The sequence below is a fragment of the Heloderma suspectum genome, chromosome 2, assembly GCF_057233095.1.
Source record: "Heloderma suspectum isolate Gila_16-S chromosome 2, 16-S_ref, whole genome shotgun sequence".
In the NCBI taxonomy this organism is placed as follows: domain Eukaryota; kingdom Metazoa; phylum Chordata; class Lepidosauria; order Squamata; family Helodermatidae; genus Heloderma; species Heloderma suspectum.
The window spans coordinates 266,497,921-266,509,139 of record NC_139459.1 but is presented as its reverse complement, the minus strand read 5'-3'; the positions used below and the strand labels follow the sequence as shown (position 1 = coordinate 266,509,139).

General features: G+C 43.0%; 1 protein-coding gene across 1 annotated transcript in view; it reads left to right on the top strand.

Annotated features, from left to right (window-relative positions):
* The first annotated feature begins 704 nt into the window (after window positions 1–704).
* The window catches only part of PDGFRB (platelet derived growth factor receptor beta), a 105,715-nt gene continuing 95,200 nt past the window's right edge, over window positions 705–11,219 (top strand). Inside the window, exon 1 of the mRNA XM_084839150.1 lies at window positions 705–1,154. The gene's annotated coding sequence lies outside the window, so the exon portion shown is untranslated. The remainder of the gene's footprint in view (window positions 1,155–11,219) is intronic.

Here is an 11,219-nt window from a genome sequence, read left to right as displayed (position 1 = left end):
TTTGCGATAAGGAGCTGCGCGAGTCCCGCCGCGTCCGCCTTCTGTCAGGAACCAACTCCAGCGCCCGCCCCCGACCCCAGCCCGGTGCGGGGAAGGTGCCAGGGATTGGGATGGGGGCTGGCGGGCGGGCGGGCGCAGTGATTTTGGTATGTGGCGGCAGTTGAAGGCACAGGCCTCCCTTCTTTAATAAAAACATGAGTCAGCGGCTGGCGCGGGCAGTGGATTTTCTAAACGTCCCCTCATATCCTGAGAAAGGGGAGAAGAGAGGGGGCAGGAGAGGATGGAGGCTTGAGGCTGCGGCGGGGAGGAGGCGGGAGCGGGCGGGGAGGGGAGGCAGACCTCGAAAAGCAGGCGCGTTCACACACGCAGTCCCAGAGAGAGGATGGGGAGACAGAGCAGTTCCTAATAAGAGTCCTGTCTTGAATGGAAACGTGGAAACCCCCACGCTTTTGGCTCCGGTTGTTTTTGTTTTGCTTGGAGGAGGGAGGTGGGAGCTGTTACAGAGGCTCCTCTCACCCTCTCCTGCCCAAATTCACAAAGTGGAGTGTGCTTGTCACTCTCGCCTTGGCCTGCGCCGTGTGTGTTGTGTCTTCCAACTGAAGCTGTTCCTCAGATCTCCGTGTGCGTGTCTTCCAAAAAGGAAAAATAAAAAGCAAAGGATCCAGCTTTCTTCTCCTTCTCCCCTTCTGTTTGTTCTTTTCCAGAGCGGACCAAAAACTCTGAGCCAAGTAGGATTTAAAACGAAACAAAAAAGCCCCACCACAAAACCACGATTGCCTGGCTAAGGCTTCTTCTTGCTGCTGTAACAGAAAGGCACCAGGGCTACGAGGAAGCAGCACAGCCTGGGATGCTCGGGGAGGCCGGGGGGGCGGGCAGTAAAATGCACTACTAGAGGCACCAACAAGGCGGCGGGAGCGCCGGACAGCGGGGAGTCGGGATCGCCGCCCCCCCAGCCCCGCCTCTCTAGGCTCAGGGCTCCCTCCCCGACACGTTTTGCAAAGGGCTGCCGAGCTCAGCTGAAGAAAGCGTCGGTCGTGTACTCAAGGCAACCGGGGAAACTTCAGGAGAAAGAGAAAGAGAAGGGGTGGGCGAAAAGGCGTGGCACGTTCTGGATACTCTTGGGCGAGAGCAGTTTTGCCCCTCTGCGGAGTAAGGTAAGCCCCAAGCGGTCTCCTTTGCTCTCATCAGTTAACCTCCTCTTTGCTTTTCCAGCCTGAAAGCGAGCTGCAAATGGAAACTGTTTAACAGATCCAGATGTGGAGAGCCCGCAGTGGCTGTTCCCTTTTTTCGAGCGAGCTTCCAAAAGGCCGAAGCCAGCCAGTTTTCCTTTGCAAACTTCTACATCCTCCGTTTTCTGCCTCCCCTTCCTTTCTTTCTTTTGCAGCTTTCCAAAGGGCATCGCCGTGCAGAGTAGCTTCCAGGGACTGTCTTCACAGGGACTTGCAAAGGGAAATGGAAATAAATTAAGAACTGAACCTTCAGCCCAATAGACACAATGAAGACAGTTCATGGGATCTTCATCTCCTTCGTACCTCCCGCCCCCCTCCCCATTCTAAAATGCCCCTCCAAGAAGCGATGAATAGCGTTTAAACGAATGAATTGTTCGCTGTATCCTGCAGCTCCAGAAAAGAAAAAAGCAGCGACGTGTGTGTGTGTGTGTGTGTGTGTGTAGAGGGAGTCTGTTGCTTCTTACAAAGGTTGGTAACAAGACTGCACAGTGCTCTTTGGTTCACAGCGGGTTTTACAGATCTCTGTGCTGTGTGTAACAGGCAAGAAGTTCTAGGCTGTGAGATACAAAGTGCTCTTATTGAGTCTGCTTTTGTGAGTAAAAGGTAAGCTGAATCTACACATAGCAGTTATACTGTTATCATACCGTTATCATAACTGTTGGTGCACATGACACCAGTGGGCACCAATAGTTATGATAACGATATGACAGTGGTACAACTGCTCTGTGTCACTTCAGCCATAGACAACGCCCATAAACCTGATATGTGAAAATATCGTTCTGAAGCTCAAAACCTTGGAATCACCAGAAGAGATTGGTCTGACAGTGCATATCACTTTGATACAGGTGCTGACAATTGGACAGAGTGAGAAGGCTCACCATTTCCCAGAGCTACCACTCTAATATCCACAAGGAACAGAGGAAGCTGCCTTATACCAATCAGACTATTTGTCCATCTAACCCAGTACTGTCTACTCTGAGTGGCAGCAGTTCCCCGTTATCTCAGAAAGAGGGTTTTCACATCACCTGCTGCTACCTGATCTTTTCTTTCTTTCTTTCTTTCTTTCTTTCTTTCTTTCTCTCTCTTTACAGGAGATGCTAGGGACTGAACCTGGCATTTTATGCATGCAAAACATGCTCTCTGCCACCAACCTATCTCCCTTTCCAGGCATCTCCAGTTCTTATATAGGACTAAATGAATTCATCCCAGTGTTTCTCATGGTGTAAAATGGATACATTATATAATAAGAGACATCACCTATTGCTTGTGTGTCTATCTGCAAGCAAAGTACCCAAGAGAGTGCTGGTGTAGCACAAAGGTTAAGCACATGAGCCCTGTGCCAAAATTTCTCAGTTCCGTTCTCCATCCACCTATGAACTCTGGGTGGTCTTAGGCAAGCCACTGCACCTCAACCCCAATCTGTAATATGGTTGACAACAGCAATACTGGCCTGGTTTTCAAGGTTGCTGTGTGATGATGACAGAGATAATGCATGAGATGTACTTTGAGCACTTAGGGAAAAAATGTAGAGGCAGCACCAGCAGGAGTGAAGAGGGGGCAAGCACTCCCCAGACAAGGAACTTGTCCTTCCACACCCACGGTGCTGGGTCCCCATAGTTATTTATTTGAAGAAAAGGCACTTCTCACAATCACATGGTCTCCCCACCCCCCGAAATGCACTTTGCCCCTTCTGTGCCCCCCTCCATATTTTTTCTGGTGCTGCAAGTGGAAAAAATGTCATGTACTTGTTAAATATTATTGTAACTAAGAAGATTTGAATTAGGCTTCTGATTATTTCTGATCATGTATGTCTGTATATTCTCACACCTTAGCAGCCCATCCTCTCCACTTCCGGACTGTTGTAGACAGCTTCCTTTTGTAGTGTGGGTATGATAATGTTTACAGTCTTCACAGTCAGCAGTTCAAAAGCCAGATTTTTATTGAGCATCAGAAAGCTGACTGATGGTTTACATCTTTGATTTCAACTGATGTTTGGCGTTGTTTGAGATGGAAATTCTTGTGATCCATACTAGAATTAGTTGCCAGTACCACTTGCTTGAGTGTCTGTTTTGTGTGTGCTATTATTATAAGGTCTGAACATTTCAGTAATATTGTGAGATTCTCTGCTTTAAAATTAGTAATAAAGAAAAGGCAGATAGGTGAAAGTCTTTATAGTAGTGCAGCATACAGAAAAGTTTGTGCTGTAATACTACCTATATGTAATGTCATCTACCTTTTATTCTCCTGTTACTAAGTCTTCTTTTGAGCAATTGGTCGTTATGAAAGTGGTGACCAAAGTGCTAAAGTTGTACTATTGTGCGAAGTGCAGTGATGAATAAACCACTAGTTGGGGTGGGTGGGTGAGCAAGAACAAGACAAAATTCAGAATAACTTCAGTAAAGCTACTCAAAATGCTAAGGATCCAAAACTGTTGGATGAGAATATCCTGATCCACAGTCCATACAATAAAAAGCAGACAGCCTTCCAATCCAAAAGCACTGGAGAGAACAGTGATTTAAGGTTTCAATTGTTCTGCACCTCACCTTTCCCCCTCCAACAGAGATAACTCCAGGACACATGCCCTGAGTCCAAGTTTGAAAAGCCTGGCCAACCTACTTGATCCACCAGCACTCTGGGTCCTCAGGAGTCCAAGCAGAGTAGGTCTTAGCGGAAAGGTTATTCTCTACACTGCATTTTCAGCCTGAAGGTCAGCTGACTATATAAGCCAGTTGGAATACACTAGGCCCTATAGAGCCCTTGCAGCCAAGCCATCTTTTCAGTATGAGCGCAACTTTCAGGGCCCTTATAGGAACTGGAGGGCAGTACATAAATGATTTCATAAATAAATAAATACAACTTGTCTTGAGTGTGAGGACTCTGCCTGGTCTCTTTTCCTGACTGCTGCCCTGGTTTGTGATCCCTGCCTGCCTTTGACTTTGACTCTTTCTTTGGCTCCTCCAGCTGTCTATTGCTAATTTGGAACTGAATGTTCTGCCTGGCTCTGACTCCACACTAGCCTCTTGCTCTTTGCCCCTGGCCTAAGTTCATCCAGCCTAGCCTTGACCACATCCCTGTCCATTCTGAGCTTCATCTGTTTACACATGAACAGTCCATGTCAGGACTCAGCCAAGGCCTTTCTGTATTGGGCTCCATGTGTGAGAAAGCATGTAGCATGGGAGATAAATTCACATCTAACACACAGTTGCATACACAACACCCCTTGTTGTATCAGAACCTGCAAGCATCCTATGTACCGATGATCAGTTCTGTCAACTCTGACAGTGATTGCCATCAGTTCTGAGGATGGAGAGAGTAAGGGCTTTTCTACATGAGACTGTTAATGAGCTGGATCTACTTTCAGTTTCATTGCAGAACTGAGATCCAAGAATTACATGAAAAGTGTTTCCTTTCCTGCCTTTCTGCTACATAACCTCTAGGTGGCACTGTAGTATAGTGGAATAGTGCAAATACACAAGTGGAAAAGTGTTTTCTTTCACTTTCAGAAATAATTCCACATTTTCCCTGCTCTAAAAAAAAGTCACCAAAAGTGCTCTTTAGATACAGAAGCGAAACTGGAGGTTCATGATGTCATCTAAAAACCCGTAAACAACCATGAGTAGGGAAGAACAAGCCTTGTGTAGAAAAGCTCTAACTGATTCTAGCATCACTTCCTGTTTCCCACTAAAAGATTATCATTGCAGACAGTGTCACATCTGTTCAGAGGAAAAATCTTCATGAATCTTCAGCATACATGCAATCCTTGCATGCAGATCTCTAGATGATGACTAGGGTGGTCAAACAACCCTAGTGAAACAACCTCTAGCATTAATTTTTTTTTTGTTTCGCTTTTTTCAGTAGCAGCATTGGTTTTCTTTCAAAGCCTTTTGGAAAATCTCCAAAACTGCTTGTCACATTTTAAATGACATGTTGCGTTGCGCTATCCACTTTTGTATGATAACATCAGCACATTCAATGCCAGCATGTGCTAGCATCATTATCCATTCATTCACTTCTAAAACTATCCCACCTTTCTGACAAAATAATCAAGGCAGCTTATACATCCTGAAACATTATTATATAAACCACTAGCAATTTAAGAATATGTCATTGGAAAAGATGTTGTGAAAGAGATGAAACTGAGTCAGCAGAAGAAACAGTAGTGCCAGCTGTGGTGTCACAATGCAGTTAGCACAGTGAGATGAAATGCAGAAAAAATATTGTGAGAAAATGTGAAGTCAGGTAAACATTTAACTTATACAGAGTATAAGAAGAATTTGTAGCTGGTGACACAGGGTAAAAGAGTATACAATTGAGATTCTTCATATTTCACTCAATTTTGAATGATTTGTCTTAAAAAATCAAATCTCTCAAATCTGTATCGGAGGCAGAATGCCTATGCACACCAGTTGCTGGGGAACAGGGGCAGGAGGGTGCAGTTGCACTCATGTCCTGCTTGTAGGTTCCCAGTCTACAGCTGGTTGGCCACTGTGTGAACAGAATGCTGGACTAGATGGACCCTTGGTCTGATCCAGCAGGGCTCTTCTTATGTTCTTAAATTCACAATGAAAATTGAAACTCAGAAATATTCACATTCAAACAGCTGTTAAAAAAAGAAGTATATTTTTCTCTATACTTTCAATACATGCTTGTAGATGAAGTCCAGTATGTTCCTACCCAATTGCTAAGGTCATCTTCAGAGGCTCTTCTCTGGGTCCTGCTGCCCAAAATGGTGCAATGGGTGGCAGCCTTCTCTGTAGTGGCCCCTTCTGTGGAATGCCCTTCTGTAGAGAAGTGCCTTCTCTGTAGTGGCCCCATCAGTGGAATGCCCTTCCCAGGCAGATCCACCTGGTGACTTCATTGTATCTATTGAGACACCAGGTTAAGATCTTCCTCTTTAAGCAGGCATTTAATCTTTAATCTGTTGCTGTATTAATTTTACTGCTGGCCACTCAATATTTTAAATGTCTTCAGCGCTTAACATTGTATCATCCTGATACTTTTCTTGCTGTTTTATTTATTATTCTTGTTTTGTTGTTGTTGTTGTTGTTGTTATTTTGTTGTTTGATTTTATTATTGCGAATTGCCCTGAGGACATTTGCCAGTTGGGCAGCATAAAAATCCAATAAATAAATAGAAATTAATTTACATTAGTGTATATACAGAGCCCAAGGTGGTAGTTATTCCAGATTAATTAACACTGAGCAAATACAAAATGTGAACTTGTGCATGTTTTAGGGCTTTTGTTAGCATTCCAGGTAAAGAGATGGTTCACACAATACTTTAATTCTACAGGTGAGCTCACTTCATCCAAGTGCCAAAGCTCTCATGGAGAAGGATAATATATAAACTCGAGTAATCATGTCTACGGTCATAAAGACTTCCTGTAGCAGCACTGTTCTTTGCCACCATGATAGCAGGAATTGCCACAGGCTGTTGAGTGATTTGCTCACTTACACATTACTTTTTTCCATGCTATGTGTTTTCTTCACAAATAGAAGAAAACTATTTGTTTCATAAAGCTGTTTCCAGATGAGTAGACTGTATACTAATAGTTCTACTGAGTTCCTCCATCCCGTCCAACTCCAGTGTGCCAACAGTGTGTGGTTGATACTTTTTTCCCTCAGGTTCACAAAACAACCAGGCCAAGCTGTAACTCTATGACCTGGGAATTGTGGTTTGTGCCCTTTATCCCTGTTATACTTTCTGAAAATGTTCTCTTGATTTTAATGGATGCAGGCTTTGTTTTAACTTTGAAATTGTTTTGGGCTAGCTTGTCCCAATGAGGCAAAACTTGGAGCCAAATGCTGCTGGGAATTCATTTTATTTATTTATTTATTTATTTTTAAAAGGAGTGGTAGTGAGGGAAATTCCAAATAGAAACTTTTGAAGGGAATGCATGAACTGTGCATTGTTTCCTCAGATTGGATCCTGAAACAGCTCTAGAAAACCTGTTCTGAACTGATGAGCAGACAGGGCATATTTAAATTTATGCTTTCATATTATTTGAATAGGTCTCAGAAAGTGTAGGTCTGTTCTCCATGCTTCCTACATGCACAGCAATATTCCTAACCTTGTTATATGCAACTCAAAGAGCCATTTCCAAAAACAGCCTCCCTCTGCAAGAGTGGTGTTTGGTCTCGTACAAGCAGCTGTAGTTAGAGGAAATTGCAGTCATTTTAGTGCACAAATTGAAATGTTTGCAGGTGTGCATAGAGGTTTGGATCCTAGGTATTGTTTACATATTTCAGTTCAAGGTGCAATGCTGCTGAAATGTTCCAGTGGTAGCTGGTAGTCATCAGAATGCTTAAGGGTTGTATATTGCCTCCATTGCAAGTTTGATCATCATCAGTCTTGCTTTATGTTCCTACTCCATGTGAGGTGTGAACTGTCACAGCTAGAAGCAGGGCCTTTACATCAGTTTCTCCAAGGCTGTGGAATAATCTCTGCCTAGCTCCCTCCCAGGGTGACCACTTATGCATCACCAAAACAAAAGAAGGAAATACACCACCAAAAAAGAGGACAAAAGCGAACATTGATTTGCTTAAAATTTGCATATGCTAGTTTTTGTGTATTGATGTATATTTCGAAATCATTAATTTAAGACGAAGTACAATACATCACACCATACTGGGAAGGACTGTGACCAGGTGATCTGTATGCCTGCCTGCTCAGACTGCTGCTGTCCAGGTACTAACTGTGGATAGACAACTTCAAGGGCCCTGCTCTTCCTCCTTATGGTTCTTTATCTTTGGATCGGACTTGGACTACACAGCTGTTTAGACAGAGGACACCTTCAAACAGAGGACAGTCCTCTGACGGCCCTCCAGTCAGCCTCTGTAAAATAGGACACATGACCATTTCGCCTCTCCTTGCTGGCTTTGGGGATGTTTCAGGGTACATCTTTTTGCTAGCCTTTATTCTTGTTGACCAGCCTGTTATTTTTCTTCCTTGATCACTATTCTGTGTTTTTTATCTTGTGTTTTTATCTCTTTTAACATTTTTGGGAAGCTACCTTGAAAAGACAGCATAGAAATGTTTGAAATAAGTAAGCAGCCAAGCTAGCTATACAGGTAGGCTACCATCTTTAGTAGCCATGTTGGTCCCATAGTCAGTATTAAACAAATCACAGAACAAGGGAAGCAATACCTTTATTACATATGCAAGAAGTAAATTTTCAAACAATACAAATTGTTCTTTTTTCAGTACGAAAGCAGATTAGTTAGGAAAAGAAACATTGTCCTCACACTGCAACTATCGCTGCACCCCAGATGGTAAATGGCAAAAAAAGGGGGAGCAGTGTTGGACTGGGAAATGGTACAGGCAAAGGAACAAAGAATTAAGTAATTTTAATCTGTGAGGCATAAATATATTTTTGAACCTCTCTTGTGCTATTTTTTCCACATATGAACATTTTTTTATTCTTGAGCAATATGTTTGGAGAACAAAGTCATGGGGCAATAATTGCATAGACACAAGAGAACAGGGCACAGACTAAAACCTGAGATCCTAATATGATAATATGTTACATTAAGAGAGTTTGAATCAAGATCTGAGATTCTGATTTATAGGGACTGAAGAGCTAATGACCTAGTTTCTGTTCCTAAGAGGAGGTGATCCTGGACTACAGGAGTTTTCAATGGCATGGAATGGGTGCTAGTGAACTGCTGTTTCTTATAACACTTTATAATGTCCTGGATTCCATGCTTGGATAAGCCTTTCTTGTATCTGCTTGTTCAGTGGGAAACCATCGCCAGAAGATAGACTGCCAACCTAGCTCAGCTAATGATTTGCACAGAGCCACTTTTCTGAGCTCTACCTTCATTTCTCAGTGCATGCAGGATTTTATGGAACTGTGACTGAATTCTTAATGCTACCAAGACACAGTAATTGGCACCAATTAAATTGCTACATTCATGTTTGAATTGCTTTATCTGGCGAGACTCACTGTCTTATTTATACTGAAAGTATGTTTGCTTGTGGTTTGCTCTGAATCAGGGCCAGCAGAAACTAAACCATCTTGAGCCTCTTTCTCTAAAGGCAATATTCTCCCTAAAGTGGATGTCACCTCAGTTTCAGGGTATTGATCCTTTTTTCCTCTTTTTTCTTTTGCCTTGGGCAGGCTGTTAAATAGACGATCTGCTTGTGGGATAGTTGGGAGTTCATTTTTGTGTGTATATGTGTTGTCCCCCTTTCTTAAAGAACTGCAGATTTTTCTCTTCCAACCTTGGGAACTTTCCAAGACATAGTTGCAGCTAGGAGAAGAATTCTTTCAAGCTGGGGAAACCAGGGCATTAACTGTTCAGTCTCCAGAGATCTAAATCTCAGATCTTGATTCAAACTCTCCAAATCTAATATACATAGTTGGCACAAGTACATTTTGAGAGCTGAACAAGAAGGGAAAACTTGAAACCTGATTGGCTGTAGTCAGATTATATTCCAGGTAAGCACTGAGATACAAGTCAAGTTTTTCTACTCTAGGGAAGCCATGCAACAGGTTAAAAACAAGATACTTTTTCTCATTTCTGTACTGAGGCACTTAACAGAAACAATGTAAGAGATTGAAGGATGAAATATAAGCTTCTAGTCCTATGCTGGATGACAGAATGACAGTGACCTGTGTAACTATATCCACTATTAAGGATGAAATAATATTTTCCAGATTGAAATGATGTACTTTCTGATGGGCCATTCTCTCATGTTTTGGGGCTGATGTTGTGGGGGTTTTGTTGTTGTTGCTACTTTCTAATGTTTCATGTTGTTGTTGTTCAGTCGTTAAGTCGTGTCCGACTCATCGTGACCCTATGGACCATAGCATGCCAGGCCTTCCTGTCCTCCGCTGTCTCCCGGAGTGTGCTCAGGTTCATATTCATTGCATCGGTGATGCTATCTAGCCATCTCATCCTCTGCCATCCCCTTCTCCTTTTGCCTTCAATCTTTCCCAGCATCAGGGTCTTTTCCAATGACTTTTCGCATTAGGTGGCCAAAATATTTGAGCTTCATCTTCAGTATCTGTCCTTCCAATGAGCAGTCAGGGTTGATTTCCTTTAGGATTGACTGATTTGACCTCCTTGCAGTCCAGGGGACTCGTAAGAGTCTTCTCCAGCACCACAGTTCGAAGGCATCAATTCTTGGGCGCTCAGCCTTGCTTATCGTCCAGCTCTCACAGCCATACGTTGCTACTGGGAAACGTAGTATACTATGTAGTACGTAGTATAAACCTACTGGGAAATGTTTCATACCATTTTCTATTTCTGGTGTTCTGTTGTGACTGTCGCACTGCCTGCCTGGTTGAGTTCCTTTCTGGCTAGAATCCAGCAAGAGTTAAGGTCATGTTATGATGTGCTGTTTCTTTGTGGATTTTCCCATGACACCCTCAGTACATTTTCTCCCTGGAAGAATCAGTATTCACATCATATTAAGGGCACCCCATGAAAGAGTGGCAGTTCTGTTTGAATTAACACCCAAGCAGTCACACCTGGGGTTTCCTTTCTATATCAGTTTGAGTGATCTCCTCTATTTGTTAATGTGTGCATGTTAGCACATTTTGTGTGCACTTCGGTAAATCCCAAGCTGCCTTCACAATGGCATCTTTATTATTAGATAGAGAGTAGCTGTGAAATTGTGTGAAACACTCCTCTCCCCCCACCCCAATAATGGCTCAGGCCAAAACTAGATGTGACATTAAGTCACGTGCGTCTTTTCCTTGTCTTTAAAAGAAAAGGAAACAACCTTTGGAGGCTGAGAGTTTAAGTGGCAGAACAGCAGCATCCTTTTCCCAGTGACAAATTTTCCAATTCAAAATCACCCCCAGAGCAGCTTTTGTACTTGTTGGGGGAAAAATAGAGGTACTGTTTAGTAACTGTATCATAGTAATTTGATTGCAGCTTCCTGCAGAACCTAGCAGTTGATATTTTTTCTAAGAAACCTGGAATTTCTGTGTGTGGTTGTGACTGATGGTATGCCATGCTTGGAACGAGTATGTCTTGGCTA